Source organism: Nuphar pumila, chromosome 9, assembly GCF_984573655.1.
Source record: "Nuphar pumila chromosome 9, dmNupPumi1.hap1.1, whole genome shotgun sequence".
In the NCBI taxonomy this organism is placed as follows: Eukaryota; Viridiplantae; Streptophyta; class Magnoliopsida; order Nymphaeales; family Nymphaeaceae; genus Nuphar; species Nuphar pumila.
Genome location: NC_143257.1, coordinates 108,371,574 through 108,390,784, shown reverse-complemented (window position 1 = coordinate 108,390,784; position 19,211 = coordinate 108,371,574). Strand labels below are relative to the sequence as shown.

Sequence of the window (19,211 nt, the reverse complement as noted above, 5' to 3'; positions counted from 1 at the left end):
GAAGCAGAAAAAGGAGGCAGTGTACCATATAAGGATGTGTTTGTAGAAACACATAAACGGAAGACCACGGGAGTCTTCATATCAGAGAAGGCGAGAACGACAACGGTATGTATTAATTCTATTAATAATCATTGCAATATATATGCAAGTCATCATAATGTTATCATTAATTATTAATGAATACTTTAAACATTATTTTGTAGGAGGCATATGAGCAACAAATGGTAGAGCGATATGGCGAAGACGCTACTCAGCATCCATCATTTGATCCTACAGCATGGGTGACTGCAGCAGGTGAACCCAAAAAAGGTCGCGTGTTCGGGTTTGGGAGTAATATGAACACTTCACCAGTTATTGGTTCTTCCAGTTACGGCTCACCAACTTCTTGCGCCGACATAAGCTTCAAGCAGCCGACTATTCTTTCCGGTGATGATGTACGCGAGATCATTAATGAATCACTGAATAACTACTTCCAATACACCGTCGCCCCCTTTCTCCGAAATGAGATCAAGGCCGCTGTTCAGGATAGGGGATCTTCGATTCCAGGTCCCTCTCAGGTATAATCACATATATAGTTTTTTTGACTGTCTTAAAGCACATCTGAGCATGGTAGAATCACATATAGAGTTTTTCTAGATGCCTTAGAACACATATGAACATGCTATAATCACATATTCAATTTTTTTACTGCCTTAGCACACATATGAGCATGATAGAATCACATATATATATATATATATATATATATATTTAACTTTTTGTCTGTCTTAGAGCACATATGAGCATGATAGAATCACATATAAAGTTTTTTTGATTGCATTAGAACACATAAGCATGCTATAATCACATATTCAGTTTTTTTACTGCCTAAGAACACATATGAGCATATTATAATCACATATTCTGTTTTTTGACTGCCTTAGCACACATATGAACATGCTATAATAACATATAGAGTTTTTTAACTGCCTTAGAACACATATGAACATGTTATATATCATTTATGATAGAATCACATATAAAATTTTTGGCTTTGCCTGCCTTAGAGCACATATGAGCATGCTATATTCACATATTCAATTTTTTTACTGCCTTAGCACACATACGAGCATGATCGAATCACATATATAGTTTTTTGCCTGCCTTAAAGTACATCTGAGCATGGTAGAATCACATATAGAGTTTTTTTATATGCCTTAGAACACATATGAACATGCTATAATCACATATTCAATTTTTTGACTGCCTTAGCACACATATGAGCATGATAGAATCACATATAGAGTTTTTTTATTGCCTTAGATCACACATGAGCACATGATAGAATCACATATAGTGTGTAATTTATTTCATTATATTTTGTTTATCAATACTGACTGTTCTTTTCTTGTGTAGGCTGCTAGCGATAATCAGGGTAGTGGAGCTGAAGGGACAGATAAAGACAATGAACAAGAAGACGCACAAAATCTTGGCGATGATTAGAGGACTGTGTTGAAGAAGTTCTATTTTTTTTATTTTTCCTAATTGTAATTGTTGAATTGTAAATAATTAAACTTCTTAGTTTTAAGGTTGAACGATTAATTATTATAGATACTTGTTATATGATTGTTTTTTGTGGTTTGTTTTTTATTTACAAGAAATATAAATTATACAGGAAATATAAATTGTACAGTTCTCGGTAATTAATTTTTAAATAAAATTTTTTTGATTTTTTTTCGTTTTTGCGACGGATTAGCGACGGATGATTCCGTTGCTATTCATATTAATCTAGCGATGGCTTAGCGACGGAATTAAATCCGTCGCCACGCCGTGGTCGCCGTTTAGTACCGGCGGATTGGCGACGGAATATAGCGCTCGTTATTCCGTCGCAATTAGCGACGGACTTGGCGACGGAATTATTTCGTCGCCAGTTAGCGTCGAAATATTCGCGACATAAGCATACTGTCGCCGCGTTGTCGCTAATCCGTCGCTAACATGGTTAGCGACGGATTAGCGACGGAATGTGGTCGTCGCTAATCTACTGCTTTGTTGTAGTGTAAGTGATGCAAATGTATCACATGTTATTTAATTTATTGGATGCAACACTTTTCTGTTTACACACTCACTTAGTTGTGGATATGTAGGACTGCTTTGATGGAGTTTGGAGATCATGTTGAGCATGATTTTAATGTATGAGAATAGAAGTGTTCTTATTTTTGGAGTACGGATTTCATGCTTGGTATGATAGTAATTAGCGGGATATTGGAGTGTGTTTATTGCAGGTACATGTTTGACATATGTTTTGATATGAATGATTTAAATATATTGCAATATATGATGTGTCTATATCCATACTTGAATGAAGTTATTTTCCATTTGATTATGCCTTCCATGTGAAATTGTATCATGAAAACATGTTTCAAATGAATGTATCATTTTATGAAATATGATTTCATATTTCTAAATATCTTTGTGATGTGTAGAAATATGATGTGATGGTGTTACACATGAAAATTTATGGATTAATTGAAACAAAAAATTGCTCACAAACAATCACCAAACAAGAATTAATAGATAAATTAGATATTTTTTTCATCATAGCATTATTAAGATTCTCTTTTAACTAATGATGATAATATCTGTAACATTATAGGACAAAATGACTGCAAACCATGAATGAATGTATCGTAGGATAGTTGATAATGAGGTATCGCATAAATATATGGATGGTGTTAACAGTTTTATTGAATTTGCAATAGCAAGTGTCAGTATAGTGGATCCCACCGGTCGGATCAGATGCCCCTACACGATGTATAAGAATAATCGATTTGTAGAACCTCATGGCGTTAGACATCACCTATACAGGAAGGGTTTTGATAGTGGTTATCAGAATTGGACACTTTATGGTGAAGAATTTTAGAATAATTTTGACGCACGGGTTGATGTGGTGCGCGATAATCCATATGTGGATTTGATATTTGATGCCGCAGGACCAGAAATGAGTTCTGCTATGGGACATAGTGATGCACCAACTAGGGTAGAGGAAGAAGCAACAAACGATGCAGCTAGTAGATTTTATGACTTACTTAGAGATGCTGATGAGCCACTGTGGAATGGTTGTGAAAGTCATACTATCTTGTCTGCGGTTCTTCAACTACTGAATTTGAAGTCAGAGTATAATTTGAGTCAATCATGTTTTGACCATCTATGCTCTATTGTGAAGAGTATGTTGCCCAAAGATGAGAAATTGCCATAAAATCTGTACCATGCGAAGGTTATGGTCAATGCACTAGGTGTGGGGTATCAAAAGATAGATGCATGTTCAAATCACTGCATATTGTATTTCAAAGATTAAGAAAATAGTAGATCATGTTCATCATGTGAACATCCTCGGTTCAAGCCAAAGACAAGAGAAAATTGTAGTACAAGGTCAAAAGAAGTGTCATATAAGTCACTCTGCTACTTTCCTCTCACCCCTAGATGTATATTGTTGACAGATGCATGTTTGACCTCAAAACAAAGGTTAAGAATAAAGCAAGAGTAGAAGGCCTTATTTGTGAGGCGTACACTTTAGAAGAAATTTTAAATTTCTTATCTATGTACTTTGAACCTCACATTCCAACACGTTATACATGCCTACCTCGTAATGATGATGGAGAGCAATTTACTGTAACTGACAAATTGTCTATATTTCAACCACTTGGACATGTATTTGGCAGTTGTTGGTCAAGACTCTTGGAAGATCGAGAGCAAGACGCAACACAAATCTATATCTTTTTTAATTGCTCAGCAATCGACCCATACGTCGAGTAAGTATACTTAATATGTAACACTAAGTTCTATACATGCGCACATGGTTCGGTAATATAAGTATTTGTTAAGTGCAGACGATTTGATCTATAGTTGCGAAGAAAACTTTCACATCTCACTAATGAAAAAGTATAGAAAGAATGTAAAAATAAGTTTGTGGCATGGTTGAAAGAGTTGGTAAAGACAATGGTATACATTCTTTCCATGTAAACAACAATAAGATACTTAATTGGTCACAGTCATTGTTTATGCTTGTAGGTCTGCCATGGTGATGTTAAAGATAAAGGAATATGTGATTTACAAAATAGTCTGACCAAAGTTCTACAATGTTACAACGGATACATTGTAAATGGTTATCGATTCCATACAAGAGACTACGGTGTCAACAAGTCAACGATAAATAGTGGCATGTGCGTCAAGGGTACCAGCTACGGTAAAAATGAACATGACTACTACGATGTTATAGAAGAAATAATGGAGTTGACTTACTTAGGCACAAATAATAGTGTAACTTTATTCAAGTGTCATTGGTTTGATCCCACAACAACAAGAGTCGACAAAGCCTCAGGCATTGTAGAGGTGAATCATAAATCAAGGTTTGGAACATATGAATCATTCATATTAGCCTTGCAAGCTCAACAAGTTTACTATACTTCATATCCGAGTACAAGGAAGTCAAATAGAAATGAATGGTGGGCAGTTTGTAAGGTGAGGTCTAAACTATACCTCGAGTATGATCAGTTACAGGAAGACAAGATTGCTGAAGATGGTGATTACTATCAATCAGATGATATGTATGACTTCTCTAATGGTCACGATATCGCACATGGTATGCATGTCATATCTCCATTGTCCGATGGCACGGGTATGAAAGAATGTGATCCAAATGATATACCAAGTTGATGGGTGCTCAATGAAGAAGATGATGAAGAGGGGGAGTGTAAACACCCGAAATTTTCACTCACCTTCTTGACATTTCCACCAGTCATCACATTGGGTTCTCTGAGATCACCGGAAGGCAAAATGGTCATTTTCTGAAATGAGACCTTGCAGAAATTTATTTTCAATTCTCAAAATTTCTCTACTTGGGCTCAGAAACATCTTCAAACTGCAAATTTTCAGAATCCCACTCTTAACAAGAAGCTAGAATTTCCAATTCCTGATTCAGAGTGGCATTTCATGAGACATGTCTTTGCATATCATCGCATGAGCATTTCATATCATTTCACTGCACAACATGTCATTTCGAGATCCAAAATTCCTGATTTACAAAATTATCAATCCAGATTCGAGTTTTAAATATTTCAAAATTGATTTCAAATCCCTGGCTTTTTCAAAATAGTCAGTTTCCCTTGTCTTAACCCCCAGGACTCCGAATTACAAAAGTTTTCTCAGGAAAACGATCTGGATAGTTTTGATATTGATTTTCAAATTTCATCAGTTGGAAAGAAGGGGACCCAACTTTAACCTCAGAAGATTTTATTTAAAACTTTTGCAAAAAGACTTTAAAGTCCTTTACAAAATCTCTGTATTTTTTTTTAACATTTTGCCCTGAAGGACCATCTTCCTTCTAAATTTTGTAAATTTTACTTCATATTTTCTAATTAGCCTACTATTATAAAAATCCAAAAAAGAATTTATTTAATTTGATTTTGCTTTTTATTTCAAACAAATAACGTGGGACCCGCCTTGATGTGGTGTCACACTGAAATTCTCAGGTATTTCTCTTATTTTCAAGCAGGGCTCACCCGGAGGTGGCACCAATTTATAAAACCCTCTTTTTAATTTTCAGTTTTTTTATTTATTTTATGAAATAATCAGTGGGCCCATGCATAGGTGGCGCCTCACTAGAGCTTCCTGCAGAGAAAAGCAAATAAAATTTTATTTCAAAAAGTTTTTTTTATCCGGCTGAGGTGGCACCACCTTAAAAAAAAATAGTTTTACTCACCTTTTTCTGTTTTACTTTTTCAGCCCCCAAAAGGGCGCCACTGTGAAGCCCTACGCTAAAAAACGATTCACTTTACCTAAACCTTAGGTAAAATGAACAAGAGTTTTCAAATAAACAGATAGTCGTCCCCTTCTAAAATGGCGATTTTTCAATTTTTTTTGAACTTCGATTTTCTTGAAACCTTTTCAAAAATCGGTTTGGAAGAACCTTGAAAATATGGATCTTTCGGAAAAGGAGGAGGCCGATCATTAAAAGGGGGATCACCACTCCCATTGAAGAGGAGGGACTCTCTTCTCACGGCCTCTGACCCTATCCTTCTCCAACGGAAAGAGGGAAGAACCCCAACGACTTGGCAAAAAGGGAAGCTCTGACTTCCTCTCCTCCCATCACACCATCCTTCTGCTTGCCCTCCTCTTTTCCTTCTTCCAATTTCTTCAGCAAAGCCTTCAAGGCACAGTCGAGGAGTACGCAGTTTTCCTTTTCTCGTTCTTCTCAATCCCCCCCCCCCCCCAAACCAAGGTAAAGGCACTCTTTTTCTCTTTATTCTCTTTATTCTCTTCAGATTGACCTCTTGCTTCATCTTTCCTTTTGATTTTTTTTCTTTTTAGCATGATATACACGATCAGTCGGCTCATAGCTACATCGATCTGTATTTGTTGCAATAAAATTTTGGGCCTTTACCAGGATACATCTTTTCATCATCATATTACATACCTCTGATTTTCTGCACATTTCTTATTTTTTTTAACTGCCTCTCATTTGTCCTTCCAATCGTGTTTGTTCTTATGATTAACTAAGTTTCACCTCACTTATAGTTAGATTTCTGCATCAGGTTTTGCTTTAGCGTCCTGTTAATTTGGGGACTATGGACCTACGAATATCATTTTGTATGTGTTACTTTAGATTTTTACGTCATTCCTATGTTGAATGCTTTGTAACATACATCATCTCTCTCTGCTGATACATAGGTCTTATTTGGTTTTAGCAGTTCATATCACATACAGTTTGCTTTACCTATATATCGCCACATTCACACATATAGGGTGTTATTCCATACTTTGGTCACCCTCTTTAGTGATTAGGATTGCATGTGATGGGTGTAGAAGCCATCTCTGTTTTGCAGAATTTCCCCAAATTTTCTTCTCTTTGCAGTCCTATACCATCTGAAGACCATTTACAGTTATAGATTTTCCTGTATTATACCCTATTTCTATGTCATCCACATTACACCATCCTCTTATGTATGTCACTCTCACGTTTTCTGTATTTTTTTTTATGTCTTTATGTTATAGTTTGCATTTTACTGTCCATTTTACAGATCACCAAATGTCCCTATTGCATCCCATTCTGTTTTACAGTATAGCACATCCTTGGTAATATTACTGGGTCTCTTAACAGCCTTCCACCTACCATTCTCTTCATTGTATGCATAATTCTTGCCATTTATTTTCAGCATTACATGATGACATCCTCACCTTTACATTGCCCCTGCATATTCGGCATTCACAGTGTATTTGCTCCTGTTAATTCATATTGCCTCTTGCTGTCATCTTTTCAAGCCTGTTTAAGATTTTATATTCTTATTGCAACACCCTCATGCAACCTATCACTCTGTCAAATAATTACTTTTGTGCAGCCCAGGATATTTACTGAAACCATTTGAGGGCAGTTGCAGAGTTATGCTTTTAATCTATCAAGTAGTTGTAAACTATAAGACTGCTATATATTGGTTGGCTGTCATTAAAAAGCGGTTTATGGATTTACTGCGACGATTTAAGGTGTGTTCAAAATCTGTATGACGATTTGGGTTTTAGAGTTCACCGGTGTTAAAGGTGGTTGATCTTGCGTTACTAGGTGATGGCACATCTGATTTCCCTGATATTGTTTTCTTAGAGTTCATTAGTGCTGAAAGTGGTTGATCTTGAACTGGTAGGCGATGGTGCATTTGATATCCATCTTACTGTTTATTCAAAAGCACAATTAAAGCTTGCCCTCTGCTGATGGTGGTGTACACCTGCTGGTGTAGAGTGAGGAGGGATGGCCACATTTGCCTGAGTATCGGTTTTTCATTTGTCTCTTGCCTGTCTGACGCCTACTGACTTCGCATAGTTCAGAAGTTGCTTTTGGGATATATTCACAATGCAAGGATGCCGAGGTGATTCAAAACTGTGAGGGCAAAATATCAGTCTCAGATGCCTCTGGTCACAAACCTTATTTTCAGCCTGTTAATATGAACGTTTTGCATTTGATTTGAGCTTGTTCCCAACAGCGAAGTTAAGGAACAAAATATATATATATATATATATATATATATATATATATATATATATATATATATATATATATATATATATATATATATATATATATATATAGACATGTACATATATACTTTCCTTCACAATTACATGATGCCTTTATCACCTATATATGTTATACCATGGCATTTGCTTCCAATCTACCATGACCTACAAATTTCTCCTTAGCATAAATAACATCCTTAAGCATGGTCCTGGAAATCCCTTGTTTAGTATAGGCATAAATTTTGATCATTATATATACATTTCGTCATTAGCACAGGTTCAATCATATATAGTTTAATATAAATATGATGTTTTCAATTTCCTTGCCTACTTTGTATTTCTATTTCTGGTATTAACTCACTTTGCAGGGAAAATATGGAGGATGTTGATTCTTCTAACTCTATATTCTTTTTTCTTTTCGTTTATTTTGTTTTACGTCAGCAATGTAACAATCATGTGTAATCTTGGAATAAGAGATTTAATTTCCTATTTAGATTAGGATACATATCATATAGTCTGAATTTATGCAATATCCTGATTACGTGATTCATGCATTTTATTTCAAAATCACTATGGATGTACATGAATGGCACGTGCACCAACTCTTAGGAAGTTGATGAACTCGGTGGAGTCCATATTTACGGCCCTAGTCAGAATATGGACGAGACCCAGATTCAGCATCTTTTTACTAGTCACACCCAGCCTACACTGTTAGGCCATCTTCCAAAGATTCACTGCATATCTTCAATTTTACAAAATATTTTAGAACTAAGTAAATTACAAACATATTTATGACCATAGTCGGAATATGTGGTAATATTACCTTAGTTTAATTCTAAAACTGCATATTTTCCTGAAAAGAGGTTTTCATAAAAAGACATTCATTCATTCAGGATAGTTTGCATCATGAAATCACCTACATTTCTCAAACTTTTCTCAAGAAAAAATTCACTCCATGGAAATCGATTCCTCAAGAAACTCTGAAAACTTTCAAAGTTGGATCTCTCAAGTCAAGTTTTCCATGATTTTCTCTGGAAAATATTCTTTTCTTAAGATTCATTTTCAAAAAGAGTTTCTCATCATTCTCAAGAATCGAAATCGATTTTCAAATACTTCAAGGCTGAGATTCTCAGGATTTCAGTTTTCTGAGTTTTGATTTTCTTTCTCCAAAGAGTTTTCCAATGAATTTTCAATCATTTTCCAAAGAAAATTTTCAAAGCTGGAGTTTTCCTGGCAAACATCTTCTCTTTTAACGTTTATCTTTTCTCAAGAATTCTCTCTATTTTCCCAGGATTCTCATTCCTTCATGATTTCCCTAAATCCTTATAAACCTTCTTGAGATTTCAAATCCTTTTATCTGAGTTTTCCTGAGAAATTGACTTCCATCTTTTGCCTTAGAAATGTTTTCCAACTCCCAAAACATTTTCCAAGCATACATCATGTTTTTCAACTTGCATTTTACAAAATTCCATAGCACATGCCTGAATTCTCTGTGCATTTAGGATAGAACACGATTTTGATAATTCAGTTAAGTCAAGCACACATTTGGTCCTTGGTTCGATTACCCCTGTTAAAGGCGGCAGAAACGGTCGAACCTCGTACCGACAGGTCGAGTCCCATTCCACAGAATATTTCCCGCTATTTTCAAAACGGAGGCGAGAATTTCAAAACAATTTTCAAACTATGGTCAAGTTTGACTCGCGGAAGGTTTTCCCTCTCTCCCACAGGGAAGGGAAGAAATTTAGTGACGATAATAGGTTTGGCGACCGAGATGGGACCTGTCCTTGTCCGATCAAAAATATGCTTGACTTAGTTCAATTATCAAAATTATGTTCTCCAAATGTCAGCTCTTCTGCTTTTTAATATCATGCGAACCTAGGAGCCTAGATTCTGACCTAGCTGACATTGATTGCATATAGATTAGGCATGGTTTGGTAGGACCAGATTGAGGAGATATTTTTATGCTCACATAGACTTAGGTCTAAACACAACTCTCCTTAATTTAGGATCTGAATGAAAACAATGTATGCTTCTTCAAAGATTTTCAAAAGCTATGTCTCTAGGACTTAGAACCCTCTATTTCTTGTATGTGATCATTTTTCAAACCCCCTTTACCTATCTTTACCCGATCTTCCCGTTGTTAGGCTCTCTTCCAGAACCCTAGTTCGGGACAGAGCCTCACAACTGGGTCACCTATTTGGGTTAACACCCCCCTACCACATACTAAGGGCCACAGTCTGAAGTATATCGGTAGGCGCTCAAGGATGTTGGAAAACCTTACCTTAGAACCGGAGTTGAAATTCTATGCCACGTACTTCGGGTATCAACTCGAGTATATCAGCATAACTGGATTGGACAAAGATGATCTGAACCTAGATTTAGGATTAGGGTCCTACAACTGTTTTTCAAAATGATGCATCTAGAGTCAGCCTTTTAGGGAGTGTTGTATGTGCATAAATGTTTGTGCAGGATGTAACTGTTTTATATTATCGTTATTCCTCTCATGTTTTCCCCAAAAATATTTTTCCAAATATCCATATTCTCACCTTTTTCTTTTATTTTCTCAAAACCTGGATGATTTTCCCAAATATCCCATTTCTTTCAAAACTCCAAGTGATTTTTCATTCTCCCGTTCTTCTGTATCTCGAATCTTCAGCTGCATTTTATATCCTGCTTGCAATTTTTTCAAAATTTCCTATATTTTCCTAGGTCTGATTCTGAGTCTTTCTCTGTTTTCAGTCCAATGGCATCCAGTCAAATCGATCTTATTTTTCCTGAAGGTCACATCTCCTACGAGGTGTGACAAGGTTGTCTCGAACATCGAACCCTTAGCACCGAAACTTTTATTCCCCGATGGTATTATTCATAGCTCAAAAGCTTTTCTCTTATGTTCCCGAACCATTTGAGCGAGTGCAGATTAGAATTGGCATCAGCAGTTGGAAAGCAGACAATCAATGGCAATCTAATCCATGCAATGGCAGAACGATGGAACCCGCGTACATATACCTTATGGTTCCCATGGGGAGAGATGACCATTTTAATGGATGAGTTTTCAGAAATTATGGGATTACCAGAACCGGCCGGTCAACCAGGAGATCCGTTAGAGCATCAGTTCCTGATCAATGTCAAGGGTTTGGACCCTCGAGATTCCTTAGCTCGCATGACAGGTCGCCGATCTTGGCCCCTAATCCAGATGGACGGAAATGAATATGTCAATCTACTTGAGTTATACCATCAATATGGGACCTTCATCGAAGTCAGCTCACTATCAAGGACAGCTAAAGAAAGAATCCAGAATGCAATGGTTTTATGCACTATAGAATTAACCCTCTTCCTTGAAAGACAAAACTACATGGATATCAGAATAATTCAGCTCATGAGAAGATGGAGAAGTCGATAGACCAACCATCTCTCCATAGCCATGGCAGCGCTCGCTTTCCTGTATCGGGGTTTGACTCATTTCTCACTTGGAGAGTCTATTCTTGTCGAAGGATGCATCTATGCACTTCAATCCTGGTTCTTCCAGCATATTCCAGCCCGAGCGAATTCTTTAAGATACAATGGCCAAGAACTCCTCCCAGTGGCATAGTACTGGTCCATGATCGATAGCATTCAAGAAGATGACATCATCTGGGTCTACTTTGATCGACAACTATCTCTTCCCAGATATACATACGCTTATGGCAAGCGGTTCAAATTGTTGGGATCATTCTTCTGTACTTACTACCAACCGGAGCGATGTGTTCGGCAGTTTTCTCAGAGGCAGCAGTACGTTGAAGCTCGACTACTATCAAGAGTTATGGCAGAATTCGATCTCACTTCCGTATAATGGTCCGGAGCATATCATTATGCCCGCTACGGCTGGGATTCCTTTGTCACTCTCAAATTCTTTCCTGGTTCTAAAGTGTCTGCCAACTATCATGAATGGTGGCAAATTGTTTGTCCTCCACCTCTCTGTCAAGATCAATAAAAGTTCAAAATTTCTCATAAAATTTTCTCTCTTTCTATTATGGTTTGACGACCTCGCCTAGGTAACAAGGCACATTTTTCGTTGTTCATTTCTCTTGCAAAAAGATGACAACATAATTGTCGCGATCCCTGCGACGACTCAATCCCTAGTAATGGGATACTTTTTCAAATTGTCTACCATATTTCTAACAAATATTTCTTCCAAAAACCAATTCCTTCAGAATCTAATCAGGTCTTTGCCCTGCAGAGAGCATCTGCAGCATTTGATGGTTGAGACAAGATCAGGTAGAAAAACAACATCATCTTAGTACTCATCAGCTTCAGAAGAAGAGATGGACTCCCCGCGGTCAGTCAGGAGCCAGGGCCAACAAGAGGATGATGGCATAGATCCGCAGATGTATGCCATGTTCTAGAAGATGATGAACAAAATGATAAGAGAACAGGCCGGGACCAGTTCAGAGAAGAATCCGTTTAGGTAAAAGTTCCATGGTCATAAGGCTAAAAAATCCATAAAGACCTCCAAGAAGCAGGTTCAGCCAGAAGAAATCTCAGATGAAACAGAATCAGCGGAAGACACCGATGAAGAATATGAGGTGCCTCCAACATTTCAGAAATATGGCCGAGAACAAAGGGGAAGCCGCAAACTAAAAAGTCAGGTCGCAGAAGACCCCCTGCAAGCAGGGTTCAGGGAAATGGCTAGAGTTGTTAAAGATCTTCAAGCCCGCGACAAGGGCAAGAAAATCTTCACCAGCGAAGATTTCTATAATGGTCTAGAAGGGGATGAAAATCTGGAGAATCTACCCCGCAAGTTCATCAAGTTCGACGGTTCTGGCGACCCGAAAGCTCATCTTGCCACGTTCTTCGCAGAGTACTCAAGATTCAAGAGAGACAACAGAGCACTATTTCTATGTTTCCCCCACAGCTTGGAAGGAGTTGCAGCTAAATGGTATGCTAAGCATATCAATCCCATCGAGCTCAAGGAGTTCGATAAAGTTGTGAATTTGTTTATTGAACGCTTCCTGTTCAACATAGAGGCACTCCCAGCATTAAGTCATCTCTGCAATCTAAGGCAGAATGAAAACGAAAAAGCAAGGGATTTCATTCATAGATGGAGGTCAGCCTGCAACAAAATGAGGGATCCAATATCAGAGAGACATGCTCTATCGCTGATCCTCAACAATTTTTTTCAACCTCTAAGAGGATTAATCTCCATGGCACCATCCAGGACTTTCATTGAGCTGACTGAACGAGCCGAATGGCTCAAGCTAAGAGTGGAAAATGGAGTCTATGAGGGCTTCACATTTTTCAAGAATAACCCCCAAGGTGAACAAAAAAAGAAAACTCACTTCACCTACTCTGCCAACAACAACAACAACAACAATCAAGGGTCGAAACTTCGTGAAAAGACTAAGTATGAAGGATGGAGCTACGACAGAAAATTCACTCCTCTGGACCAATCACTCGAAGATGTGCTCGAGTATATGCTGTCGAAGGAAATAATCAAATTGCCCAGACTGGCCGATCCCCCTGTGCCTATGGGGAAGTGGAAAGACCAATTCTGCAAGTTTCACAGAATAATGGGACACAACACTGCGAACTGCTTCGTTCTCAAGAATATTGTGCAAGATTACATTGACAAGAATCTTTTGGTGGAAGGAGATGAAGAAGAAAAAATAGACATTCTCAATCAGCCATTTCCTCCGCACACCACGACAGTAATATCTGAACAGCCATTCCTACCTCAAGAATACATCAAGTCGTATTTTTTTCAAGATCTCCAAGTTCAGCATCAGGTGTTAGTGCTACAACAAGCAACACCAGCCACTAAGAAGATGGACATAATTTCAGCATTCGGCAAGCTGAAAGTATCTGAGGAACCTATAAAGTCATCCCCCAAGAAATTAAAAGGAATTCCTGAATCCCTTAATCAGCTCATCAAGCCCATGCCGGAAAAGAAAATTCAAAAGCCACTGACCGCTTTGTCCAATGTTTCAATTTTGGACTTAGCCAAGAGTTCTTGTAAGCACCAACAAGTACTGGACGATTTGCTTAGAAAAATTAAAGTCAAACCCAGTACCACGCCTGAGGACATGGCTCAGATTGTGAATTCAGCCATGACAAATGCGCCAATCACCTTCTCGGATGAGGACCTTCCAAAGCCTCACTCCTTTCATAACAATGCCTTGTACATCGTCGTTCGAGTAAGAGGAATGACAGTACCCCATGTATTGGTTGATGGAGGCAGCAGCCTCAACATATGTCCCGAAATGACAGTGAAGGCATTAGGCATTAAAGAAGAAGAGTACATTCCAGATCCTATCACTATATATGGATTTGACAACCATGGTCAAACGGCTAAAGGCAAGATATTTTTGAAAGTATTTATCAATTACTTAGTGCATTTTGTCCTTTTTCATGTGGTTAATGTGCCACCCACCTACAATTTAATGCTCGGAAGGACATGGATTCATAATACAAATACAGTACCTTCCACCCTTCATCAATGTGTAAAATGGTTCAAAGGTGGAATAATTACAATAGTACTGAGAGAAGACCCAGAAGAAAGGCTCCCGCAGCCCATGATCCCTCGACCGACATTCACTGCAAATATCCCCAGCATCAGGGAAAGTGAAGAAATCAGTCTCGGAGAAAGTCTAGAAATACTCCAGACATCAGAGTCATCTCTGTACACTGTAGCCATGACCCGATGGAGAGGTCCTAAATTCTTCAAGATGGGAGGTCGGATCAACTACAGCACTATAAAAGATCATCTGTTATTTCTGCAGTTCATGAAAACAAGAAAGGGATTTGACTTACTCCTGAAGCACGGTTATCAACCCTTTAAAGGATTGGGCAAAAATGAAGACGGTCGCATTGAACCAGTTATTCAAAAGCATCATCCTCACAGAGCAGGACTAGGGTTCTCCGACGAAGGCTCATAAAAGAAGACTGTTTTATTTAAAGGGTCACATTGAGAATCATTTTTGTATTTCCTTTCTATTCTTTCCAAAATAAATGTCTCATTTTGTCAAATGTCCTTGATCAATTCAAAATCAATAAAAATTCAAATTTTTTTGTGTATCTGGATGCCATCTGTTTCCTTTCTCTCTATCTCCTAACTTTATAATTCCAATGTCATTTTATGCATGGTTCTCTTCAAATGATTGTTTGTCTTATGATGGGCGATTTTACCTGAATCAAATTTCTTATCTAAAATTTCAGAATGTCTTCCCGAACAATCAAGAAACTCGTTCTCAATCCAAAGACTTTTCATAAATCGACAACAATTCACCGGGTCAAAGCGAGCACAGAAGATGGCAAGGTTGCAAAGCAGTCAGATGATTATGCAGAATTTGATCAGTCTCTCCAAGAATTTCCAGAATTCGCCTCAATTCAGAAGCAGGATGAACCATCTACTCTAGTACAAGATCTGACTGAAGATGTCAATATAGGTTCGGAAGACAATCCCAAGATTCTAAAGATCGGTACCAATCTAAGTCTGGAAGAGAAAGAAAGGCTCACTAACTTTCTCAGACAACATGAAGAAGTGTTCGCATGGACATATGAAGATATGTCAGGTTTAGACCAAAAATTAGTCGAACACCGCCTCGTTTTAAAGACAGATGCTAAGTCAGTCAAGCAGAAGCTGAGGAAAATGGATCCCAGAATAGAACAACAAGTCAAAGAAGGGCTCGAAGATCTGCTCAAAGTAGGATTCATTCGAACTATTGACTATCCAGATTGGTTAGCCAATATTGTCGTTGTTCCAAAGAAAAGTGGCAAAGTGAGGATTTGCATAGACTTCAGAGACCTTAATAAAGCAACCCCTAAGGATGATTATCCACTCCCAAATATTGATCTTTTGGTCGATAGCACGACAGAACATGTCATGTTCTCTTTTATGGATGGATATTCCGGCTATAACCAGATTAAGTTGGCTGCCCGCGATAAATCAAAAACTTCATTTACTACGCCTTGGGGAACTTTTTGTTATACAGTCATGCTATTTGGGCTCAAAAATGTTGGTGCAACATATCAACGAGCAATGGTCGTCATTTTTTATGATCAAATGCGCAGAATCATGGATGTGTATGTTGATGATATCCTCGTGAAATCCAAAGAGGAAGAAGATCACCTTGAAGCACTTGATCGAGTGTTTAAACGGCTCATTCTTTGTAAGTTAAGACTTAACCCCCAAAAGTGTGTTGTTGAAGTTAAATCAGGCAAACTGTTGGGTTTTCTGGTCAGCAAATAGGGAATTGAAGTTGACCCAGCCAAAGCAAAGGCTATCATTAATATGCCACCCTCAACTAATCTCAAAGAATTGTGTAGCCTTCAGGGACGCATGCAATCAATCCAGCGATTTATATCCAACTTGGCAATGAGATGCGATCCTTTCAATCACTTACTCAGAAAAGGATTCAAGTTCGAATGGGGACCAGAATGTCAGCAATCGTTCGATCGGATCAAGAAGTATCTTCTCAATCCTCTCATCTTGAAGCCACCAGAATTGGGAAAACCCCTTTTGTTATACATCTCAGTTAATCAAGTCGCATGTGGCGGATTCTTGGCGCAATACAAAGAAGGCAGCTTGGTAGAACATGTCATTTTTTATGTGAGTAAGACTTTCATAGACTATGAAAAGAAATACTTTCAAATAGAAAAAACTTGCCTAGCTCTGGTATGGATGTGTCAAAAGCTAAGACACTACCTACTGGCATCTGAAGTCAAAATCTTGTTTAAACTCAATCCTCTCAAGTACATCCTAGAGCAACCTTTTCTTAGTGGACGAGTCGCCAAATGGCAAGTCTTGCTAATGCAGTATGACTTAGAATATGTCTCTCATCAATCAATCAAATGCCAAACAATTGCAGATCAGTTGGCTGACTTTCTTTTAGCAGAAGAAGTGAAAGCCGAAGATGATTTTCCGGATGAGCAAATCTGCAATATTCAGCAATCTCCAGTCTGGAATTTATTTTTTGATGGTTCCAAGAACATGACAGGAATAGGCATTGGGATCTTATTAATCACTTGTGAGAAGGAGATGATTCTCTTTTCCCTTAAGCTTGATTTCTCATGTACCCACAACATGGCCGAGTACGAAGCTCTAATTCAAGGTCTAAAGATTCTACTAGACTTCGATGTCAAAAGAGTACATGCCTATGGCGACTCTCTTCTAGTTATCAATCAAGTTTAGGCCGAATGGCAAGTCAAGGATCAAAAGTTACTTCCTTATCAAAAGATCATTTCAGCTCTTGTCAGCAAATTCAAAGAATTTCAGCTCTTCCATATCAAGAGAGATTTCAATCAAGTGGCTGATAGCCTAGCCAGCCTAAGCTCTATTATGGCATTCAAGAACGGAGAATCTTGTCCCTCTTTTGAAATTGACAGACTTGACCAACCTGCCTTCCTTCCAATAGAACAAATAAACCAAGCTGAGCAAAAGAAAAAACCTTGGTATTATAATATCAAAAACTTCATAAAAACCGACGAATTTTCTTCAGAACTTTCAAAGAAAGAGCAGCGAGCAATTCAGCGCATGTCTACTCGATATTTCATTCTGGCCAATGTCCTTTATCATCGTGGATTCAGTTCAGAGTATTCCAGATGCTTAGACGAAGATGAAGCCAAAGAAGTCATGCGAGAAGCACACAAAGCCATTTGTGGTGGCCACGTCGGCTACCAAACCCTTGTCAAGCAGATCATCAGAGCAGGTTATTATTGGAAGACTATGCAGCAAGATTGTTATCATTTCGTGAAGAAATGTATCCAATGTCAGATACATGCACCTTCTATTCATGCGCCAACAACATATTTGCAATTTGTTGTCTCTCCATGGCTGTTCTTTATGTGGGCCTTTGATGTCGTAGGTCCCATCACTCCTTCTGCTTCAAATGGCCATAAATACTTCCTTGCCGCAACAGAATATTTCACCAAGTGGGTAGAAGCCATCACTCTACGCACAGTGGAAGGTCGACATGTGGTCTCCTTTATTCACAAGAGCATCATTTGTCGTTTCGGCATCCCACATGACATCGTGTCAGATAATGACAGTCATTTCAAGAATGAAAGAATGAAGACCTTCTGCTCGAAGTTCAAAATTCATCATCATTTTTCTGTTCCATATTATCCTCAAGGGAATGGTCAGACAGAAGCTACCAACAAGATCTTAATTCGTATCTTGGAGCGAACTGTAGAAACAGGTCGTGACTAGCATGAGAAGATTCACGATGCACTATGGGCCTACCAGACCACCATTCGCACTTCAACAAATGCTACTTCATCCGAATTGGTCTATGGAACAAAAGTAGTATTGCCTCTGCATGTTCAGAAGCCCGCTTTGAAATTTGCATCACTTCTAGAATTACCTCTTGATCAATATCAGTAGCAGCGACTGGTACAACTAGACTTGCTTGACAAAAGAAGGCTAAAAGCAGCAGAACATGCTCAATCCTATCGCCAAAGAATAAACAGACAATATGCAAAGTATGTCATCGAAAGGAGATTCAAAGTCAATGATTTAGTACTTCGATCCACAGCTTATCTTAAACACTATCCTGGCGGGAAATGGTCGCCAAATTTGGAAGGTCCCTATGTCGTCAAAAAAGCATTACCCCGCAACTCATATCGGCTCATCAATGCCAATGGGGTAGAATTACCAGATCCCATTAATGCTCGACACTTGAAAAAGTTCTATACTTGAAGCATCTATTCTTCCTTTGTAATCTTTTTATTTCTTTCAATAAGGATCAAACTTTCTTTTCCCAGTTACACTGGGGCATTTTTAAATTTTTGTTCTGTATGCAGGCAGGATAAGCAAATCTCCCATTTTACACACATGTGCATCCATGTGCCTTAATTTGCATTCAACTGCATTAATATCAATTTGGTTAGTATTGGGATTTCAACAAACAATCCCATCATAATTCCTAATTGTCATTCAAAATTGAAGGACATTCATTAGCACTGAACCAAAATCCAGTGCTCGAACTAGCATTATTTCAAAATCCAGTGCTCGAACTGGTATGTTTTCAAAAATCCAGTGCTCAAACTGGTATATTTTCAAAGATCCAGTTCTCAAACTGGTACATTTTCAAAATCCAGTACTCGGACTGGTATATTTTCAAAATCTAGGGTTTGAACTGGTACTATTTCAGAATCCAGCGTTCGTACTAGCATATTTTCCAAAAATCCAGTACTTA

General features: G+C 38.1%; 1 long non-coding RNA gene across 1 annotated transcript; it reads left to right on the top strand.

The window, feature by feature from the left end:
- Positions 1-387: 387 nt before the first annotated feature.
- Positions 388-1,587, top strand: LOC149828828 (uncharacterized). The gene is made up of 2 exons (XR_016434081.1): positions 388-557; positions 1,396-1,587. It is a non-coding gene; the product is annotated as an uncharacterized LOC149828828 (long non-coding RNA).
- Positions 1,588-19,211: the final 17,624 nt, after the last annotated feature.